Consider the following 14,080-nt stretch of genomic DNA (forward strand, 5'->3'; position numbering starts at 1 on the left):
AACAGTTTCACATAGGGATATTATTGCAATCCCGTGGTTCTGATTGCATGGGATTTTCAGGAGGTGATGTTCATGCTTTATAGGAAGGAAGAAGAATCAGGAAAAGGAAAGGATGATCTAATACAGAGGTGGGTTTCAGCAGGTTCTGACCAGTTCTGGAGAACTGGTAGTGGAAATTTTGAGTAGTTCAGAGAACCGGTAGTAAAAATTCTGACTGGCCCCGCCCCCATCTATTCTCTGCCTCCCAAGTCCCAGCTGATCGGGAGGAAATGGGGATTTTGCAGTAACCTTGCCCTGGAGTGGGGTGGGAATGGAGATTTTACAGTATCCGTCCCCTGCCATGCCAACCAAGCCACGTCCACGTTCCATGAGGTGAATTGATTTCTCACTATATGAGAAATATTTTATTTATTTATCTAATTTGTATTTGCCCTTCCCCTCCTCATCTCACAAAAAGTGACTCTGCTCTGGACAGTGCAGAGCACTATACAATTTATACGTACATACATAGTTACATACATACACACATATATTCAGTATTAAAAATTATAAAAAGCACAAGAACAAGAGAAGATAATGCTAACCCAAATAATGATGCCATTGCAAGTGTCATCGGATCCCCCAGGCCTGATGACATAGTCAGGTCATGAGAGATTTGCGTAATGTTAACAGGAATGGAATTCAGTTCAGTTTTGGAAGGAGAAAATTCCATAAGGCAGTCACTACAGCAGTTGCGATTGCCCCCGGTTCACATCGGTTCTATAGAACCGGTAGTAAAACCAGCGGGAGACTCCGCCCACCGACCTCGACATCATCAGAATGCTTCTGAGCATGTGTAGAAGCTTCTGCGCGCGCGCAGCCCCATTGCAAACCAGTAGTAAAGGTAAATAGAACCCACCCCTGCACCACAGCATAAAAGGCCCACCTCCTGGGACCCATCAAGTATGGCTCTCTAGCAGACAGGATCCACAGAACGCCATTTCTGCCATATTTCTTGGGACAGGCAAATATAATTGAATAGACATATTCCTTCTAATAACTCAGATAACAATAAATTTAATTTACTGTTGAAAAGGAATAATATAAAGAATTTAGCAAATATGAATAAGATTTTAACAAAGTATTCTTTTGAGCAAAAAAATTAAAGTTTTAATTAAAATGATGCAAAACATGCTTGGCAGAAAAGCAAAAAGATGCAGAGTAGTTGTTTCTAATATAGATGTTTTACAGAAATTTCCAAGCAATAAAAATTAGGATATAAGCCATGAAAGTTCCAAAACAGGTTTTATAGCTGTTGAAAATAGATATACTCTATATTCTAAAATTACATATAAGAAAGCTTTATTATAAATGACAAATTCATTTGAATTCAAATTATTTCAATTATGTGACTCATAAACTCACAGAACACAATTTATATAAGCAAAACAAGTATTTTTTAAAAAAATTTAAACAGACATGTTTAAAACAGATACATTTTTCAAGGTAAATTTTACTACTTTTTACATTTACAGGTAGTCCTTGTGTTATGACCATTCATTCAGCAACTATTCAAAGTTGCAATGGTGCTAACAAATGGTACTTATGATGGGTCCTCATAGTTCGGGCTGACAGTCATGTGATCACAATATGTGACATTTCCTATAGGCTATTGTTCTGCCCCAGCTCCAGATTTCCGAGGATATTATTAAGTAGCAAGTAGCAAGAATAAAGAAGACCGGCAAAGGTTGGCAACCAGCCCAGAAAACAAGATATGATAAACCAAAAATACTCTGATAATAATATGAGTTGTTTCCAGCAAGAACACACTAGCTGCGTGCGACTTAAATAGGCTAAGGGAGTGGCCAATTATCCTCAAGCCCTACTCTCGAGTAGGCCTTCTCCTCCTGAGTAGCCACTCCTGCCTTTTGGCAGCCCTGCGTGCTCGAGCATTGAGAGGCTCCTCCACTTCGCTCTCTCCACTTGAAGGAACCTCTGGAGGTTCTGAAGGCCCTGGCTGAGTCTCTGCCTCTGGCACCACATGCTCTTCAGCTTCCTCACTGTCCGACGCGAGCGCTGGCTGTGCAGGCTGCTGGCACAACACCACATCAGCCTCCTCTTCATCGGGATCAGCCACGATCCGCGCAGGCCGCTGGCGGGCCACAACAGCTACCCACAAGCAGTATTAATGGGGAAGCCAACAGGAAAACAGAAGTCACAGTCAAGCACTTGTTTAGTGACTTGTGTTGTCACCACTTAATGATGGGAACAAGGGCTGTTGAAATTGCTGTTGCTAAGTGATGTGATATGATCATGTGATTTCATGCTTTATGACCATGTTATTTAGTTGTGGCAATTCTGGTCACAATAACTGTTGTAAGCCAAGAACGGCCTATATAGAGATAGCTACATCAAACACATATATTAAATCATATAGGAGCTGCAGTTTTAGACTTTCAATTCAGGATGCATATCTGCTACCACAAAAAGCAGAGCAACCAGCACTTGTCTGAAGAATCCACCACTTTAATAAAAATAGTGAAATCATTATACTGTTGCAAGACACATTCTGTCCCTTTAGTATCTACAAACAATGAATGTACAAAAGAGGTAGGGCTTGGACTGTGCCACTGCAACACTGTTTTCTTCATTTTCCTCTTCCCCCTGCAGATGCGGATTCATATGTCATGACTTTTAGAAGCTAAGACTAGACAACCAATGATCTCCTGGGTCATCCTTTCAGAGATATTTCCTTACCTAAACAGAAAAAGAATGATCAAAGGTGGGCAAAAAAGCAAAGGGAGCAGAAGTTATTTCCTGCTAGTTTCCTTGTGGGAAGCTGGCAGAGAGTATCAGAAACCTTCCTTCCTTCCTTCCTTTTGTCCCTCCTACCCTCCTTTCGCCTGACTTTCTTTCCTCCATGTCATTCTGTCATTACTTCCCTTTCCTTCTTAGTAGGCAGGTAAGTAGCTGCTGCTGGGTAGGGGGAAGGAACAAGGGATTGTGCAAGTGGCTGGGAAACTGTCATGGGATGTTCAAAATGAGCATCACATGACCACAGCAGTGACAACCTGGCAGCAGTGAAGCAGCCACAACTTTGCTAAACACGTGTTAATCAAATGCATAAAATAAAAAAACAAAGAAAAAGCCAGTGTTTCAAAGTTCCACTGATGGGGGGGGGGGAGAAATGGCTAATATTACACTACTAGCTGGATACCTGTGCTTCACTACAAAACTATGTAATGGGATTTGATAAATTGATACTTAGAGTTTGAAAATTAATGAGTAGTTATGATCGACCTCTCCTCTCCCATTCTCTCCCTCAGGCTAGCCCCACAGAAGCCTCTCCTCTCCCCTTCTCTCCCTCAGGCTTGCCCCATAGATCCTCTCCTCTCCCCTTCTCTCCCTCAGGCTGGCCCCGCAGAAGCCTCTCCTGTCCTCTCCTTTCCTCTTCTCTCCCTCAGGCTGGCCCCATAGATCCTCTCCTATCCCCCTTCTCTCCCACAGGTTGGCCCCACAGAAGCCTCTATCCCCCTTTTCTCCCTCAGGCTGGCCCCATAGATCCTCCCCTATCCACCTTCTCTCTCTCAGGCTTTCTAGCCCCTCCTCTCCATGAGGCTTGCCCCACAGAAGCCTGTCCTATGCTATCTCATTCTCTCCAGAGTTATTTTCAAGTTGGAGGGGGAGTAGAACGTGTAACTAATTAGCATCAGAGCGTGTTATAATAATATAAGAAATACTAATGCTCTGATGGTCATTTTGAAAAATCCTTTCTTAGGGGGCACCTAGAAGCCAAGAGGCACATACGTGGCAATTTTCAAGTTTGTAGGCTTTATGGTTCTGGAGATTTCGTGATTAATGCGTGAGTGGTTTTCGCTTTTATATATATAGATTGTATTAAATAGAATAAGGAGAGAATATAATAAGAGTATGAGATTGCCATCAAAGGCAGAGGGCAGAGACTGAGGAAATGGGTGTACCACACAGAGCACATTTCAGCCAATTGGAACAGGAATATTTATGTTAGATAGAATTAAGTAAGCAAACCAGACTTCCCTGGTTCTAGCAACAAAGACGAAAAACAATACTGTATGTTTGATGCAGAGCTAGAAAACTCAGAAGGTCACCTTCCCAGCAAATTACAGGTAGACTGAGGACAATGTAATTCATTCCTCACAAATTCCTCATCCAATCAGTTCTTGCAAAATAGTAGGTGGCTCATTCTCATGCTGGGTCATGTATGGAACAGTGTCCTAAGTTAGGATTCAGAGAAAGATAATGTCTGCATTAGGTGTTTTCACTGGAAGAGTAAAAAAAATATTTAAACATTAGGAGAAACATTAATTTTTATTAGTACTACAAAGTGTATTTAGATCTTTAATTGCTTTGTTACTTAATACAAAGGCAAATAAAGTTACAATCCTAACTCGGGAGAAGTCAACAGAGATATATTAGTAGGATCATATTTATACAGTGTGAAATTCTATGTAGTCTTGCAAGAAACATTTTTATATTGGATTGATATTTTGTTCAATGATATTAAAAGCATTATCATGGTGACATTGATATGCATGATTACTTGTAATACCCTTCTATACACTGAGCACACTCGAACAAAGGAACGAAATGAGAACAGATAGCAAAGAAAAATAGAGCAATTTTTTTCCCAATCTTTTTCAACGAAAGAGTAAACGTTCCACCACAAAGTTGTGAAGAACAGGATAAAAAGATAAGTTTGAAACTTGAAATTGGTTAAAAAAAACAAAGCCAGATAATCATCTTTACTTTAAAGAAGTTCAAAAATCCAGAATTAAAATAAATTACATTCTAAAGTACTGAAACAATTAGTTGGTGGTCTAACCAAACTCTTTTGTCTGAGAAATCCTGGACAAAGGGACCGAGAGATGAAGGAAAAAGAATGCTGTTCTTATCTTTAAAGAAGGTACATAGAGGAAGAACATCCGGGGAGGAACACCCAGCAAATTACACACCAGTCAGCTTAATACTGAAATCTAGTAAGATTCCAGAGCACTTAATAATTGATTTGTAAGCACCTTGAAAACAATACAGAAAGGAACAGAAGTCAGCATGGCTTTGTCAATGTATCATAAAGACATGCTAGGATGTCATACAGAAGACTCGCTGTCTCTTGCTTTAGAAGGCAGGGCATAGAATAACAGATTTAACTTACTGAAGTACAGATTCCAATAAGAAATACTTCCTAACAGCAAGAACAGTTTGATAGTGAAATGTCACTCAGAGATATGGTGAGCTCCTATTCACTGAATGCATGGAAGCAGCAGAAGCTGGACAACCATTTTTATGAAATGCTTTGATGTGGATTCCTGTACTGAGCGACCAATTGGATTTGATGGTCAAAATGGCCTTTTCAACTCTTATATTTGCTTAGAAATAAACTCCATTGACACCTTGAATATCAATTTCACATAAATATGCATAATATTGCAGATGTGTCAATATTTTATCATATGAAAAGTGTCTATGAAAAGGCAAATATATTTTATTTTGGAGGATTAATGATGAAAAGGTAATCTAAATAGGAATTATTATTTATCACAATGTTTATCACATATACTTTTTTTTTTTAATGAGCTGAGCTAGATCCAGAATTTGTCATCCCAAAATTAAAGTGGTTTTTCCATCCATGAAGGAATAAGACAATGCAATAGTTTATGCTGTAATTCTTAGCAGTCTGGTGTTTCCATAACTGTTTTGGAAGATAAGAGGATCTTCCAATCGCTGAAGTAGATTATATTGGTAATCAAAAAGAGGAGAAAATCAGCTATCACATTCACCTTTTAGTCAGCAGGAATATTCAGTCAGCAGGTGTAACACTGCTTTGATATCATTCTTTCTAGCGGAAGGAATAAAAAAAACAGAATATGACATGAATTTAACAATGAGAATCAACAGTTATTCTGAAATGAGCTTTTTAAAAAATGAAACAAACATATTAATTATGTACACTTAATTTGAAACAAGCAATTTGTTTCAAGTTAGTTTGCATAAAATGCTGGATTAATTTGTTGTAATTAAGGTATGTTTTATTATGTTTCTTATTTCTAATGTTAAAGTTTTCTTATATGCTACTTTTAAATTTATTGTAACCAAAATTCATTTTATTTTTATTAATCTCACCTTTTAGATACAAAGCAGGAGTTCCACAATAACAAACTACAGCTAGTCTCTGACTTACAACAGTTTGTTTAGTGACTCTTCAAAGTTACAATGGCACTGAAAAAAAGTGTCTTATGACCATTTTTCACACTTATGACCATTGTAGCCCCCGCACGGGTGATTTATATTAGGATGCTTGACAACTGACTCGTGTGTAACAATGAAACATGGATATCACAGGGTAGATAAAAACTCAGTGTTCCAGTATCTACTATGGTTCAATCCAGATCAGGTTACTGTCTTTGCTTTGATTTTCTATATGTCACAAACAAACAGGAAGTATATGTCAATGGTGACCAAAGTAAGAGATGACTGGTAAACCATTGAAAAAATAGTGTATCATGAGTCTTCCCACATGATAAGCAATACATTAGGCATGAACCACAAGCTGAATACACACCACAACACACCAAGCCTGAAATTATAAAATACATTGGCTGAGTTCACACAGCACATTGATATTTAATGTGCACAAGTTTTTTTAACAGAATCCAACACCAGATGACTGATTATTTTGTATGGAGACAAAAATTCTAATTGAGGCCAATGCCACTTTTTGAACTAAACCAAAAGCAGAGTGGTGTTATTCAAACTCATTCTTTTGTATGAAGATCTCCACTTAGTCCACATTTTTTTCATTAAAAAAAAAACTATGCATGTTTGGTCCAAACTGGTGGTAGCTAATTACAACATATAACAAAGATCTTGGAACCAGGAAAAAAAAATCCCATTTACAGTATTTACATCAGAATTGGAAACATTTATACATCCAAGTCATTAAAAAAATGAAGAACTGAAATATAGGAATTGAGGGAACCTACAATATGTTGTTTAAACTGAAGTGCAAATTCACTGAAACACCTTGATTGGGTTTTCCAGAGTCTCTTTGGATTGGCTTTCTAAAATGACACAACTATAAAATCTATCACACTTTGAACACACTTTGAAGACCAATAAGTACATCCTCCTAAACTTATTCCATCTCAATTATTCACTTTAAGTTACATCATTCCCAAGGAATCAATTCACAATTGGAACAAATTTACACTGGTCATCACAAATCTTTTTTAATAAAAGCTCGTTTCTTTGATGACCTTCCGTTTGCATAATTTTCAACTCAACGTGGTGCTTATCATTTTCACTCCATTACTTTTTCCTATATGTTATTTTAGCTACCTAGGAGGAATGCTAAAGTAAGTCACTATTTCTCCGCTTATTTGTAATATGAAGAACGTACACGGTTTCTGAAATAATGTACTTGATGCGCTATGAACAGGCTAAAGGATCACATAACACACCCATATTATTAACATAACTAGAATTACTGTGCGGTACTCTTTTATAATGATGTGCAATGCAACTAATGTCCTATTTTTTAAAAAAACTGTATGCAAGCCATGTGAACAGCTCGAAATATACACATATGCCAGAACTTGTTTTGGAAGCTGAAGTTTAATCGTTCCCATTAAAAAAATATGAGGTAATACCGCACTCTTTATCTGCCACAGGGCTTTTTTTCTTTTTCTTTTTTTGGTACTACATCTTGATTAAATAAACTGCTGGTTATTTGAGGGCCACATTCTTCAAGTTTTGTTTTTTTAAAAAATTCAAGATAATAAGCCTTTGAAGAAAGAGCTGGACTCTTGTTCCTGAGATTAGCTGGCTTTCTAGCGATACCCAGAGAAATCGTCCTGCCTCCTTTGAAATTCACCTTTTGAGAATCCACCTTCTGGTTTTCGCACGACCGCGATTCCCAGGAGAACTTGGGGATTCGCTTTAAGGCTGGATTGTTCTACTTATATTTAATTTACGTCGCTTTCAGGGACTTTTGACGTCCCTGAGGCTCCAAGGAGAGACCGTTCTCTCTGGAAAGATTCGGCAGAGGCAAATATTTCTCTGTAAACTGGGAGTGTTAAACCGGCCTAGAGAGGTGCGGCGCCTGACCGCTTCTCGAAGCCGCGGCAGCAACTGGCTTGCTTCTTCCATCCCTTCCCAGGAATTCACCGGGAGGAGAAAGTCTTTCGGGCCAGGTAGCATCGCACGTAAGTCAACGCCCCACCCCCACCCCGTTCGTCCTTCAGCATCCCCACAGCGGCGGGAGCGGTGGAAGGAAGACGTGCCTCCATAGGGTCCCTCAAAAAGCGGCGGCCTGCCAGCTTTTATTTTTTATTATTATTATTTGCTTCCCCCGCTTTTTTTTTTCCCCGTTTTGCTGGCCGGCCAGAGGGAGCAGCAGCAGCAGCAGCAGCCGTTCGGTTAGTTCCAGCGGTCCCGCGCACGGCCCAGCAGGGGGCGCTCCAGCCGAGAAGCGAAAGGTGCGGGGTGGGTGGAGAGGGGGGGGAAAGGCCGCTGCGGTGAGCTCTCTTATTCCAACTCCGGGAAAGCGGGAGCGGCGGCGAGGGCAGTCGCGAGCCCGGCGCCCAGGGAGACACACACTCTCTCTCCCCCCCCCGCCCCCCCCACGGGATGCCGCACTGCCTGCGGAGCGTCGGCCGCGGGGCATAACTCCCCTGCCAGCCCTTCACGGCACACGCCGCCTCTGGTCGTTGGTGGCGGCGACGACGACGACGACGGCGGTGGCGGCGGCTCGTACTCGCTTCCCCAACACACGGGCCGCTCGGCCGGGAAAGCGGGAGTGGAGTGAGAGGAGGTGTGGGGGGGGGAGAGAGCCGGCGTCGGATGTTCTCGTTACGCCACTCCGGTGCTGCGGTTGAGGCCTGGGCTCGTCTTCGAGGGGGAAGCCAGCGAGCAGCTCCGGAAGAGGTGAGGTGAGGAGACGGGCAAGGTGGGTGCCGCTCCCGGCGAGCGGGCAAGCCTGTTTTTCTGCCGCTCTCTCTCTCTCTCTCTCGAGTCAGTGGGAAACCCGAAGGGAAAGGCTTGTTATTGCTGAGGAAGAGGGCCGTCCCTTTTTTCCTCTTCTTGCGCGAAGGCAAGAAGCAGCCTGAGGAAGACATCGGGGGCTTCTCCAAGGGGGTCCCCAAAACGTTTTTTTTAAAAAACCCCAATTAAAAAAAATAATGATCTGGGCTTTCGAGTGGAAAGTCAGAAGTCAAGCCTGGTGGTTCAGTCTAGCTGGGTCGAATTACCTTTAGTTTTTCCTCAAACTAAGGAAGGAAAGCTGGCGTTTCTCTCACTGTGTCCCCCCTTTTCGTTTCTGGCTGTATTTTATTTGTAAATCTCCCCCCCCCAAAAAAAAAAATCCTAAGGAAAACCCTTCCCCGTATTTCCCTCCCTCCCATCCTGTGTGTGTACGAACTCGAGAGTACCGAAAGGTCCCTTTGGCTTTTTGCCCTCTTCGAAATAGTTTCCTCTCGTTTCTCTGTAGTTCAAGCAGAGGCAGCCGAGCTTGCCCGTGAATTACAGTTTTTCCCTCGTCTTAGAAAACCTGGTTGTTTCTAACTAAAAGGCTCTTTTCCCTTTGATTTCACGGGGTTTCGGGGTTGTTTCTGTTCTGCGGTTATTGGTGCGTTTGGTTCTCTTATTATTTTTAAGGCTGGAATAGAAGGGAAAAAAACCTCTCCCTGCCTAATTTCATTGTGCTATATAGCCAGATGTAACTTTGGTATTGCCTGGTATTTGCTTTCCTTCCAGGGACATCTACTATTTTTTTTCCCCCAGACTTTAGAAATATACATTCTTCACATTCCTAGGATAATAGTGTGACCTGGTTTAACTCTACCAAAGCCACCTAATACCTTATAAAAACAGTTATTTTACTGGCTTTTAGGTACTGTACCTTAAAACCTACCCTAACATGTAAGAGTGGGTATACTTAGTTATTATTATCTTGATTTGTTTTATCTACCAAAGCATATAATTTATTTATTTAGAAAATTTATATGGCTGCCCAACTCGTGATGTCTCCTGGTGGCTTACAGATAACTTCCTATAGTATGACCTTAAAATGCCATTCTCATGATGCATAAATTATTTAAATTAATTTAAGACTTTTACCATTTTTCTTCAATGTATTGGTTACATGGATTGACAATGACCTTAAAAGGATCCTTTCCAGAAGTCTTTAGAAATGATCTCCCTATAATTTTGGTATTTGCTACCTGTTTTCTTACAACTATATATATTTATTTTAATGAACTATAACTCTGTGGTTTTATAGTGGTTTTGAATGAAGTTTCCTTACCTCAAATTAAAATGTATCCACTCAATTAAAAGTTCTGAGCAAAGATTTGTTGTGGATGTAACTGCTGTAGAGTAATAAAGTGGATCCCCCACTCTCTCTCTCACACACAGAATGTTTTCAGAAAGATGGCTATGTGGCATCTTGTGATATTTTAGACTAACTGTTTTATTGTAGCATAAGCTTTTGTTGAACATTTTTTCTTCCTCATGTTTTCCTGCAAATACAAGGTTCTTATTCATTTCAAGGTTTCACAGTGGTACACGATTGTTGCACATACTTTTTTTGATAATATAATTAGTTAATTTTGATATAAGTCATTATTATATCTACACCACTATATATTTGATGAGTGATCATCAAATCAGAATTGTAAACAGGGCTAGGAACTGATTTCCATCCTCTGCTTAGACTTGTTGTGACTTTGTTCATCTAAACTAATCGGTTATTATTGATAATAATAATCAGCACACTGAGTGCCATACTGAAAAATCTTGGACATCACTTAGAAAATCTGCACATTGATAAAATTTCTATCTGTTATTGCAAAAGGCCACCTTGCTTAGATCCTCACATATATTATGCTGATATGTTACAACATCCTAGGTTCTTGGGAAGAACTTGATATGTATAAACACCAACACCAGCTAAAGAACTGGGATCTGTGACGTCACATTGTCTTGAACAGTAATTTGTTTATTTAGCGTATGGCACATGTTAGCCAGGGATCACCGAGGCTGCTGGCCGCCTCTGAAAAGAATTTTTTCATCTTTTTTTTTCTTTACCTGTGGGACACCTGAATGCCGGTAGGCAATTGGGGGAGGTTCCTTTCTTGTCCCTTCAGTGGTTTGTTTGCTCACAGGAATCGAACCGCTGAGCTGCCGACCTCAGCGGTGTGCAAGTCCAGCATCTTAACACGTAAGCCATATAATATAATAGTAATATACTAAATTTATATGCCATACTTCTTGCTTTCAGGTCACTGCTTAGAATAAAGAAAAAGCAAACCATAATCTGATATTAAGCATAAGACAACCATAATACCTTATAAGAAATGACTTCCAACTTCATCACAACAAGCAAAAATAATTTTAGTAAAAAAAAATACAGTAAATTTTTTAAAAAAATACAGTAAATGATCTCATATCTATAAACAAATCCTTAAAGCCTCTTTGTTCAGTCCTAATCAGAAAAAATCCATTAAGGATTATCAGAAATAACATAACTGTTTTAACTTTGATCAAATAAACTTTATATTTCTTTCACGTACAACAATCTTGATCTTTAATGTCCATTGTAGCACATTTTGCCATATCATTCTTGTAGCTTGTCATTTTTAAAACCATTTTCAATTCAGTCTCAGTCTTATTCTTCTTCCATAAAGTCTTTTAAACTATCTATTTGCGCATTAAACTATCTATTATGGCAAACATCCTTAAAATTTACTTCAAGATCCATTATTCACAAATAACTCTCAATATGTCCAATGTTAAGGACAATTTTACTCCATTCTTTATGAATAAATCAAATTTGATTGTTCTTTAATTGTAATCTTTTAATTCCTTGTAGTTCCCTCTAGTGTTCAGCCTTCAAAGTCTTATCTTTTTTTTTTAATTTTAACAACAGCATTTCCCCAGAGAAATAATTCTTATAATTAATTTCAAATCCTATTTCAAATTTCCTTTTTTTCCTTTTTATGAATTTAAATCATAACTTCATTTTTAGTAGTATCAAATGATCCAGCCAAAATTTAAGGTCAGAGAAATATATTTCCATGTAGGGAAGTATTTAGTCGTACATAGAGAGTTGAAGAAACTGCTGATAATTGTTTACATTAACTAAATCCTCAAACATAAAACATTAAAACAATAAAGGTTAAGATTATTAATATTTCATTAATTTCATTAATCATTAAAATTGACTTAAAAAGAACAAACATGGCAAGTGAGGGAGCAATATACACACAGGATGGAGGTGGTGTCTTATCTCAGTCCATTAACTACTTTCAGTATGATATGTTCCTATCAGAGTCCCAGGCCATTTGGCAAAGCCAGGTTTCCAGGCTCTTTTGGAAGGCCAAGAACGTGCTACGTGAGGAGGCACAATGTTTCAGAGGGCAGGAGCCATGACAGAAAAAATCTTCTCTTAGATCCTGCCAGCCAAAATTCCTTGACTGGTGGAGTCCTTCAGCATGCTCTTCCTCCTGCCCCATGTAGATGGGGCGGGCCAGTTTATTGGGGAAGACACTTATTTAGGTTACCTGGATCCATGCCATAAAAGGCTTTAAAGGTAATAACCACACCTTGAACATGAAAGCAAACTGGCAACCAGTGCAACTTGTGCAACAGCAATGTACATCACCCTAGTAGTCCTAAGAACTGTCCTTGCAGCTGCATTCTGTATCAGTTATAGCTTTCCAAATCTTCAAGAGTACCCTCATGTAGGGAGTGGTGCATAGTCATAATATATAAAAACATCAGAAATTCTGATAAAACATCCAGGTTTTTAATGTCTTTTGGGGCTACTGTCAATAGATCTTGGGGGGACCTCATTCCAGAGAGCAGGTCCTACCACAGAGAAGGATACTTTTTTCCTCCTGAAAGATGTCACTATTTAATCAAGGGGACCCAGAGCACACCCACTGTGCCAGATCATATTGGCCAGACAGGAACTTTGAGGAAAATCCCTGCACCTAGTTAGTTCCAAAAGCCACAACTACTCAATTTTGGTAGGATTGAGATGTTTTTCCTGGCCTTCCTTAGGAAAAGCATAGTAATTTTTCTGGGATTTGTGGCCTATGGTGAATAGCTGTAAAGATGGCTCTTCCTCTTGAGTAAAGCTGGCCAAGCACCGTCAAATACTTGCCCCAGCTAATATTTCTCTTTGCTAGAAGTGACATAACAAACTAGAGATTGTATGGACTGGCTGTTTGGGTCCTGTAGCATGCCTCTAGATCAAGGTCCCCAACTTCCAGTCCATGGACCGGTGCCAGCAACTGGGCTGCACAAACAAGCAAAGCCCCATCCATGGGATGCAGGCAGCATGCAAAACCACACACTCTCCAGTTCATGGAAAAACTTTCTCCATAGAACTGGTCCCTTGTGCCTAAAATGTTGGGGGGCCCGGCTCTAAATTTCAGGGAATCTTTGAGTGACAGTGCTGATGTCATAGTCCAAAAAATAGGTACAGCTAGAAACATAAAAAGAAAATTGGAAATGCATGTTAAACTTTTTTTTAATTAAATAGTTAATGTGATAGTCCCAGCTCTCTGGAACCAGTTACCTCCTGAGGTCCGGACCATCCCCATCCTATTGGCCTTCCGAAAAGCGGTGAAGACCTAGCTTTTCTGGCAGGCCTGGGGCCGTTGATCTCGCTCTTGTGATCTGGCGAGATCCGGCCATGAATGGCGTGAATGAGTTTTTAATGTTTTTAATTTTTAAATGTTTTTATAATGATTTTTTAAAATGTATTGTGAGCCGCCCTGAGCCTTCGGAGAGGGGCGGCATATAAATTGAATTAATTAAATTAAATTAAATTAAATTATTGTTGATTTATTAAACAATTTACTGCTCAAAAATTTAACAGTTATTACATTAAGAATTACAGGAACTTGGTAGCTTATAAAAGGTCTTTGGGAATTACGGTATATAAAAGGTTTTCAGGAATTGCATGTAGCCACGGGCCTCGGTTTTGTCTATATATTTTCACAGACATACCTAGGAAAGATGAATGATATATTTAGGATCTGCCTCTCCCTCTCCATCC

General features: G+C 39.7%; 1 protein-coding gene and 1 long non-coding RNA gene across 11 annotated transcripts in view; one reads left to right on the top strand and one right to left on the bottom strand.

Moving 5' to 3' along the window:
• Positions 1–1,501: 1,501 nt before the first annotated feature.
• Positions 1,502–5,910, bottom strand: LOC148116799 (uncharacterized). Its single transcript, XR_015733814.1, has 3 exons — positions 5,796–5,910; positions 4,107–4,232; positions 1,502–2,736 (listed from the first exon to the last, which is right to left on the bottom strand). It is a non-coding gene; the product is annotated as an uncharacterized LOC148116799 (long non-coding RNA).
• A 1,939-nt stretch (positions 5,911–7,849) lies between these two features.
• The window catches only part of FAM135A (family with sequence similarity 135 member A), a 48,479-nt gene continuing 42,248 nt past the window's right edge, over positions 7,850–14,080 (top strand). For 5 of the 10 annotated variants that reach the window (XM_034431965.3, XM_034431970.3, XM_087882492.1 and 2 more), the window contains exon 1: positions 8,384–8,940. The gene's annotated coding sequence lies outside the window, so the exon portion shown is untranslated. Of the gene's footprint in view, positions 8,220–8,383; positions 8,963–14,080 lie in introns of those variants that run through there. The other 5 variants (XM_034431967.3, XM_087882491.1, XM_034431968.3 and 2 more) reach the window with 3 other exon arrangements.

Source organism: Pantherophis guttatus, chromosome 1, assembly GCF_059756535.1.
Source record: "Pantherophis guttatus breed Tessera chromosome 1, ASM5975653v1, whole genome shotgun sequence".
In the NCBI taxonomy this organism is placed as follows: Eukaryota; Metazoa; Chordata; class Lepidosauria; order Squamata; family Colubridae; genus Pantherophis; species Pantherophis guttatus.